General features: G+C 39.6%; 1 protein-coding gene across 1 annotated transcript in view; it reads right to left on the bottom strand.

Moving 5' to 3' along the window:
• Window positions 1-1469: 1469 nt before the first annotated feature.
• kcnk15 (potassium channel, subfamily K, member 15) overlaps window positions 1470-9601 on the bottom strand; it is a 77436-nt gene continuing 69304 nt past the window's right edge. Inside the window, exon 4 of the mRNA XM_072713227.1 lies at window positions 1470-2376. The gene's annotated coding sequence lies outside the window, so the exon portion shown is untranslated. The remainder of the gene's footprint in view (window positions 2377-9601) is intronic.

Genomic DNA, 9601 nt, shown 5'->3' with positions numbered 1-9601 from the left:
TATAACGGACATGCAGGTTCCGCCTACAAGGTGCGTGGCGTGCCGGTGATATCCAGCGCAGATACGTAGTCGGGATTATTAATAGTCACACATCTAGTCAGGTAAAGTTGGATTATTACATGTACAATATAATAATCTATACCACAAGTGTGTCTGCTGAGGTGTGGCATGAGTAAATGGTGTCCTGTAGTTGTGTTCTGGGCATATAGCTACTCTGGATATAACGGAATTTGGATATAACAGACTGTTTTGCCAGGTCCCTTGAATTCCGTTATAACGGGATTTTACTGTAATACAAAGTAGTAGTAATTCCTTTTTTGAAAATACCAGTTAATTTTCCTTTCAACTCACCTTTCTTTAGCGTGTTCCTGGCTGCTTTAACTGTTTTTCTTGGCCTGCAGAAAATGTAATCTTTCATTTTCCGACTGTAATGAAACTGCCACATTTAATTAAATGGACCAGCTTAAATTGGTAAATATTAAATTCAAAACTATTTTTAAGCTTTTATATTGAGCATGTTTTTTTTTTACTCCAAGGCTTTCTCTTCTCCCCAGTTGATCAAAGGCAATGTTTTATGCAGGCTAAGGGAGCTGGGAAACATATTATTCAATTCATAATTTTACGTGTGCTGATTATTCACAGTCGGTTTAGATTAGTGCTGATGAGGTGTAGGCTAAAGTTTTTGAAAAGTTGATGAACGAATGTATCTGGGGCAGTCATATATGTTCTACTTCACTGAAGAGTGTGAACACAATATAATGTATATAAAAATGTAAAAAACAAAAATCACAAAAAATACATATGGTTGCATCATTAAGTGTGATAATCAGGTATACCATGTACAGTATAATATAACATCTATATAATAATACTTACACAGCAGGATCCCTGAATCCACGGTGTTAGTTACTGTGGTTTCAGTATCTGCGGTTTACACCTTTCCAGAAAAAAACAGTTCATAAGCTTCCAACTGCGCACCAAATGATTACAGGTCGTGATGGTGAAATCCACCCGCCGACTGGAGCCTCATACATGCCTCCTTTGGTCCCTGTACCCATGCTTCCTCTGCTGAACCCTCATCCAGGCTGCCTCTAGCATTCTCACTGATGGCATTCATTGCTTCCAATATTACCATATTGGAATTTCATTTATCCCTTGGCACATGATATTTTTTCATTGCTCTATCATCTCTTCAGAATTAGGCTAAAATGACAGAATTCCTTTCATTCGAGAGAGAGAGAGAGAGAGAGAGAGAGTACAGTATTGTATAATCAGTTTTTTGGGAGTAGCTAACTAATACTAGCGATGCTACTAACTTTTTTCAGTAGCTTATCAGTAGTGCAGCTACTTTTAAAACACTGTAGCTTTTCCAATAATAAACTTTTTTTAATATTTTTTTTTCAAAAAGAGATGTAACTTCGTAAAACACTACATCAATAAAAAATACTATTAATTGCATTCTCCCCAAATGAGCTTGATGGGCCGAATGACCTCTCATTTGTAAATTCCTTGTGTTCTTACTACAGGTCATCGTGGACTTACAACCTATGCAACATACAACTGATCGACGACCGTTCCGAGACCGCAGATATGTGGCCACGACTGCGGCGCACCTGCGTGAAGTTGGCCCCCCATATGTTTCAGATTTCAACCAAACTGGTCTCAATCGTATGTGCCGCGTTTGTGCCGGATTGTGCCGTTAAAATTTTTGTTTGTGCTGTTTTAGTTTCTGAGATATAAATGTGTTTACATGGTGACGTCATCAGCGTGAAGTTGGCCCCCCATTTCCGTCAGATTTCCACCAGACCGATCGCAATCGTGTGTGCTGCGTTTGTGCTGGTTTGTGCCGTTAAAACTGTCCTTTGTGCTGTTTTAGTTTCCGAGATATTAATGTTTGTTTACATGGTTACGTGACACCAGCGTGAAGTTAGCCCCCCATTTGTGTCTGATTTCCACCAAACCGATCGCAATCGTATGTACTGCGTTTGTGCTGGTTTGTGCCGTTAAAACTGTCCTTTGTGCTGCTTTAGTTTCTGAGATATTAATGTTTGAAATGTTGTCCCCCCTCCCATTTGCGTCTGATTTCGACCAAACCGATCGCAATAGTTTGTGCTGTTTGAAAGTTGTCTGTATTGTTATTTTTCTGAGTTATATCTCTTAGTTTATGCCTTAACGTGATCACTGTATAGTGCTCAAGCTCATGTTTTTTTGAGTATTCCGTGGTGAACTGCGGTGATAGAGGAGGCGGACCCCGGAATGCGGAGGTAAGCATGTTTATTAGAACACTTGAGTGTAACCAAAACCAGGATGGTAATCCAAAATCGAGGTTGGATCAGAGGCGTCGGTCGAGCACCGGAGAGATCAATCCTACGAAGACTGACAAGACGAGGATCCGATGGGAATGGGTGGACGAGGACGGGCAGGAAGGGCAAGACAGGCAGAGCAGGCAGGACAAACCGAGGAGACAGGAGACAGAAAGATTGCTCAGTAAGGCACATTAGGAAATGGCAACAATACTTCACGTCGACTTCTAGGAGAAGTCGATTCAAATAGTGGCGCTATTGGCACTATTGGTCATTTGCGCTCGGCCCCGCCCTTGTGGGCGTGACAACTTCAGTAACGACCTGTATTATTTTTCTCCCTTTACAAACACTGGTATTTTCAGCTACCAGGTGTTTCTGATTGATGTTTTTTGCTTGAATACTCTTGGGATGGACGTTAATGGGCTGAAAAATACTTCATGGCAAACAATACTTTAGACACTTTCATTAAAATGCACAGAAACACTTTGGTTGTTGGACAGATTATCAAAATCTCTTTTGATAGTCTTCTGATTTTCATACAGCAATTGTGAAGTAGTCTTGGTTTACACCAAAAACAGAAACTATTTGGAAACCTTCCTGTGATTCAACATGACATTAAAAAAATATAGATTTTAATTTCATTGACCCCTGGTGACATTCATGTGTCTGGTGGCTCTTCCTATGAAGTCAGCAGACGGATTGGAAGAGCGCGGGAGGTCATGAGGTCACTGGAAAGGGGTGTTTGGCGTTCCTGATATCTTTGTAAGAAGACGAAGGTCTAAGTCTTTTTAGAGTCCAGATGCTCCCTGTCTTGCTGTATGGCTGTGAGACATAGACGCTATCCAGTGAGCTGAGATGAAGACTGGGCTCCTTCTGTAATGTGTCTCTTCGGAGAATCCCTGGGTACCGCTGGTTTGACTTTGTGTCGAATGAGTGGTTGCTAGAGGACTTAAAAGAGTAGCTTGGCTATAGCTTGGCTATTTTTAATAACAAGTAGCTTGTAGCTTGAAAAGCTACCATTTAAAAGCAGCTTCCCCAGCAACAGGGTTGGGCAATCTTATCCACAAATGGCCTGTGTGTGCAGGTTGTTGGAATAACCTTTAGGTCAGCTGTTCAAACCCAGGTGTGAGGACTCTTTAGCCAATCAGCCCTCTAATTAGTAATCTAATTAGGTAGGTGCAGTGAAAACCTCCATACACAGCGGCCCTTTGTGGATAAGATTAACCACCGCTGCCCAACACTGTGTATAATAATGTACTTCACAATGTACTTAATAGTTACTGTATTTAATGTTGGTATTGTATTCCAGTGCATAATTTATCAATTAAACTTTATCATATGTATGTCCAGGAAAATCACATTATATATGTGGGCCATAGATGGTTTGCTCTTATCCACAGTTTCGGCCATCTGTGGTAGGTCCTGTAATGTATCATTACAAGCGGTTTGTCAAGCTCTGTTATGGCTGCAGCATAAAGGCAATAGCAGGTGCATTTTAATAATGGGCCGAAGCAGGTGGTAATCTCAGTTTAGTTACTTGTTATGCCTGTGGTTATTGCCAAAGTTTAATTGGAAGGAGAAGTCTAATGTCCAACAGAGATACAAATGAAACCCTTACCAGGGTTCTAACAATGCAGTTTTGATCTCTGCATGCTGTAGTCACACAGTTAGAATAAGGAGGCTGTTAGCAGCAAATAATCAAAAAGGCTTCATCGCATATATTGAAACCAATTAAAGGGGAAGAATTCAGGATCAGAGCTCCTATTGTCGATGTATAATGAGCCCAAAGAAATGCAGTTAAGGGGACTGAATTTGTTATTTAAGGTCTCATGTTCTCATGGGAGTTCCCTGTTGGTCTATTCTTGAACATCTTACAGTACATATTGTGAACTTAACTGGAGATTCTAAATGCAAAAATAAAAATAAATATGTTTGAAAGTTCTTTTGGGCAAAAGTTTAGTGCCGGAGGCTAATAGCAGTTTTTGTAATAATATACAAAATGATAAAATGTAAGCTTTTGTACCTTCAATTATAGCTGTTATGTGGTTGAAAAATTCTATTAGAAAGAATAAGTCACTAGTTTTGCACAGAGAATTCAGAGCTGCCCAATGCCTTATGTAGTCTAGTATACCCAAAAGTAGGTACATTTCAGCTAAATCAACAGTTATAAATGAGGTGTTTAAAATTATTGTGTGTTTGTACAACATGTATTTTAACATGTATTTAAAATGATACTAAGGAAGTTTTACCGGTGTAGGGTAGAGTCCAGTCAGCAAAACATAGTAGGTCTGTGGACAGTGACACGCGTGTTAATGGTTTAGTTCCTTTTTCCAACCTTGAACATGAAATGACACAATGACTAATGGGCTCTAATGCAAAATGCCAGCATTAATTTGTGAGTATTTTCACCCACACACTATGAACTGCTTGGATATTACATCACGTCGCATGCTTTGTTTACACTGATCACCCCTTTCGTCAGGACCTGGACAACTGGCCCACAGCTATTTCTGATCAGAGAGGTGTATTTGAATTGTCAGTCCATGCAAAAGAGAGCTGTCAGAGTATGTTATTCATTTCTCACTTTGCATTTAGCATCTGACAATAATTGGACCAAAGATATTAATGTGACATTAGGCGTTCAAAGAATGCAGTAGATTTTGTTATTGTTCACCATGGTTCAGTATTAATGTTTTAAGGTTAAATAAAACACAAAACATGTTACTTTTAATGTATTATTATTATTATTATTTTGTTATTGTTCTTGCCGTTTTTACATAAACTCAAGTATTTATGTGCAGAAATGTGCTTTGCAAATGCAATATACATGGATCTTGCAAATGTGTGGATCTTAGCAAATATGTGATATTGAAGTTGAATCCAATAATGGTTAATTATTCCTGACCTTCTGTACAGTCTTTTATGTTTTAAATATCTTGCTTTGGAAAAGTGCAGAAAAAGGACTCAGAAGTTTTCCTTTTAATATCAACAATTCTTAATTCTGTATTTGTTCTTTCAAGACATTTCTCAATTTAAAATAAGTTATTGCGTTTTTTTCCCCCAGAGAATATAACCACTGTTTCAAAGAATAGCATGTTATCTTGTAAATGTATTGAAGTCTTTTTTACTTGAAGTTCATTAAAAGATTGTTGGTTACATTTAATTTCAACTGCCATTTTTATTAATTTTTTGTAAATTATAACATTGTGATCTTACCAGAATCTTAACTTAATAACATTTATATTTATTAAAATATATATATATATATATATATATATATATATATATATATATATATATATATATATATATATATATATACACTCACCTAAAGGATTATTAGGAACACCATACTAATACGGTGTTTGACCCCCTTTCGCCTTCAGAACTGCCTTAATTCTACGTGGCATTGATTCAACAAGGTGCTGAAAGCATTCTTTAGAAATGTTGGCCCATATTGATAGGATAGCATCTTGCAGTTGATGGAGATTTGTGGGATGCACATCCAGGGCACGAAGCTCCCGTTCCACCACATCCCAAAGATGCTCTATTGGGTTGAGATCTGGTGACTGTCGGGGCCATTTTAGTACAGTGAACTCATTGTCATGTTCAAGAAACCAATTTGAAATGATTCGAGCTTAGTGACATGGTGCATTATCAATGCTGGAAGTAGCCATCAGAGGATGGGTACATGGTGGTCATAAAGGGATGGACATGGTCAGAAACAATGCTCAGGTAGGCCGTGGCATTTAAACGATGCCCAATTGGCACTAAGGGGCCTAAAGTGTGCCAAGAATACATCCCCCACACCATTACACCACCACCACCAGCCTGCACTGTGGTAACAAGGCATGATGGATCCATGTTCTCATTCTGTTTACGCCAAATTCTGACTCTACCATTTGAATGTCTCAACAGAAATCGAGACTCATCAGACCAGGCAACATTTTTCCAGTCTTCAACTGTCCAATTTTGGTGAGCTCGTGCAAATTGTAGCCTCTTTTTCCTATTTGTAGTGGAGATGAGTGGTACCCGGTGGGGTCGTCTGCTGTTGTAGCCCATCCGTCTCAAGGTTGTGCGTGTCAGAGGAGAATGGGCTGACTGATTCAAGCTGATAGAAGAGCAACTTTGACTGAAATAACCACTCGTTACAACCGAGGTATCCATCATGCCTTGTTACCACTGTGCAGGCTGGTGGTGGTGGTGTAATGGTGTGGGGGATGTATTCTTGGCACACTTTAGGCCCCTTAGTGCCAATTGGGCATCGTTTAAATGCCACGGCCTACCTGAGCATTGTTTCTGACCATGTCCATCCCTTTATGACCACCATGTACCCATCCTCTGATGGCTACTTCCAGCAGGATAATGCATCATGTCACAAAGCTCGAATCATTTCAAATTGGTTTCTTGAACATGACAATGAGTTCACTGTACTAAAATGGCCCCGACAGTCACCAGATCTCAACCCAATAGAGCATCTTTGGGATGTGGTGGAACGGGAGCTTCGTGCCCTGGATGTGCATCCCACAAATCTCCATCAACTGCAAGATGCTATCCTATCAATATGGGCCAACATTTCTAAAGAATGCTTTCAGCACCTTGTTGAATCAATGCCATGTAGAATTAAGGCAGTTCTGAAGGCGAAAGGGGGTCAAACACCGTATTAGTATGGTGTTCCTAATAATCCTTTAGGTGAGTGTATGTTTTTAACATATCCGCAGTTACGTAAAGGAAGACCAATTCTGCTGGACAGTATACTTAAACAATTTTCTTACAAGCATCAAGTCAGCTTCAAAAGACATTTCTGAAGACCACTTTCTGAAGACCTCTTTCTGAAGTGCTAAGTCTTGACTGTTATGCCCAAATCGTCACGATCACGATGTAAACTGACTTGGAAAGTCACAAGAACATACAACATCTATGAAAGTTTTTGCTGGAATATACAATCCTGTCTTGTCTCTGTTGGCATCATCACTTATGGAATCTTCTCAAATATGCCACAGAACATTATAATTGCATGAACTGCAGCTAACTGAGCAACATGAAGACCTCTCTTAAGTTAGCCGAAAAACTACAAAATGATGCTCAAAAATTCAGAAAAGTAGAACTGTTAGGCCTACCACTGGTCTCAATATAGTTTGATGGACCCTGTAGTGTCGCATAACTATCCGTAGCAAGAAAATGTCATTAGCGTCAGATGTTTAAGCGATTGGGCAGAGTAGTGGCTCTGATGCAAGGGAGGTGTTCCAGTAATCGGAACGTTGGTTTGAATCCTATTAATGCCAGAAGTGTTTCTACTGCATTGGGCCCTTGAGCAAGGCCCTTACCCTGCAATTGCTTCATCCTGGGTGTGATGTTGACCTACATCCAGCCCTGCAAGCAGGTCCTCCAACGTACAGGGAAAATTTGGGGGTTGGTGACAGGATTGACACCAGAGAAAAACTTCACACTGTTCTATTCCACTGAAACTAGTGTGGTGCTGAGGTATCATCCGTACCACAGCTGCACTCAGGTTCTCATCCCTGAGGTGGTTCATCATGTGGTGGGTGCAGCAATGTGCTACATCAGCACACACCACTTACAGTACCTCCTTCTCTTTATACTATCTGTCCTGTCAAGTTTCCTATTGCTTAGTATTGATCTTTGGCTGAAGAAATAATACCAAATGTAAGAAGGAGAATGTGCTAATAGCATTTTGGCTGCATTTCAAGTTAAAACATATGCAGAACTTTTGCAAAGTCAGGGGTCACACACAGAAACCACAAAAATGAATACCCTCTGATCTGGGGCATCAGAGGGGAGTGGATGCTCTGGCAGATTCAGGGGGTTCAGCACTTCACAGGGGCCCCTAAAGACGACACATGAACTATACAGTATGAATGACCAGGGGGCCCAAGATAACATTTTGTCACAGGGCCCTGAATTTCTAGGGACACCCCTGCCTCTACCCTGCTTGTAAACTGGAGTCCTAGTATATCATTCAGCTTTCCTGACCACTGTCCATAATCATTTACCTAAGGATTGTACAGAGAGGTTAAATATCATGGAAACTGCTGGACAGCACTGTTACAGAATGTTATGACTGACAGTCATCAGAACTGGAAGATCATAACCCCTGAAGCACAGTGGTATAATGATGTTTTATGTATTTTTCATCATGGCAAGCCTTCCCTTCCTCTAAACTACTTAAATGGTCTATTTTTTATATCAAAATATCTGTGCATATATCAGCTCTGATTTCAAATAAAGTATTGGCTCAAGGGTACATTTTAATGAATATTGTCTGGCAGAACTGGCCATTTATACAATTTCTATAATTCTCATTTTGCTTCCAAGCAAACAAAAGACACTGCACAACCACACCTAAAAAGTCCTTACCAGCTAAAACAATAAAGACAGCAGCCCTGAATGTTAAATGATTAGTATAACAATAAAAATTGTACATTTAAATGAATAAATTGGCCTAAAGGCTGATGACAAATGTTCACATTGTGCTTCATTCACATCACTATTACAGAACAATTTAAGGCAATATTTGCCTAAACAAATTAAAATTTACTGCCCCAACAGACACGTTGAGGCCACAGAGTTAATGTATTAAAAAATACCCAATTTAGTTTTCAATCATCGTTCTTTCTAAAAACAATATCTGAACATTAGTTACTGATAACAAGGTTGATTGGGTCCAATATTATTTATATATTTTATTACACCATAAACAGAAACAGTATTGAAAGAGCAAAAATAAGGGCAATAGGAATATTAGAGTGCAGAGTAGGAGGTAAATTAAGAGCAAGAGGCTATATAAATAATGAATACATCACCGGAGGGCAAAGAATAAAGGTGCCGACCCATGTGAACAGGGGCTGGTCTTAGTGCAGCACTGCTGCTTCTGTTCACTCATTTATCAATCAGAAATATATTGCTCTTAATTCCCTTTGCAAAAATCACCTTAGGCCTAGCAGAACCTTTTAGTACAACCTTAACAATTTACACATTTATGGAGAGTTGCAATACAAATTTAACAAAGTTCCAAATAAAAAAACCTAAGTCATCTGGAGAGCAGTACTGCCCACTCGCCTGAACACCGCTACATTTATTTATTTAGCAGATGCGTTTGTCCAGAGCAACACAAGGGACCAATGGTGAAATCATTCTCAGCCACAGGATCTGAACCAGTAACAGTCCCATCAAAGAAACGGGGTCCTAACCTGGAGAGCCATTCACACAGCATCCCCATTAGTGTGACACCGTGTTTCCCAGCCAATCACTGATGAGGATGGTCCCTGTGATCCTGT

Source organism: Paramormyrops kingsleyae, chromosome 6 (assembly GCF_048594095.1).
Source record: "Paramormyrops kingsleyae isolate MSU_618 chromosome 6, PKINGS_0.4, whole genome shotgun sequence".
NCBI lineage: Eukaryota > Metazoa > Chordata > Actinopteri > Osteoglossiformes > Mormyridae > Paramormyrops > Paramormyrops kingsleyae.
Note: the sequence above shows the minus strand (reverse complement) of the source record. Positions and strands in the feature narration are given on the sequence as shown.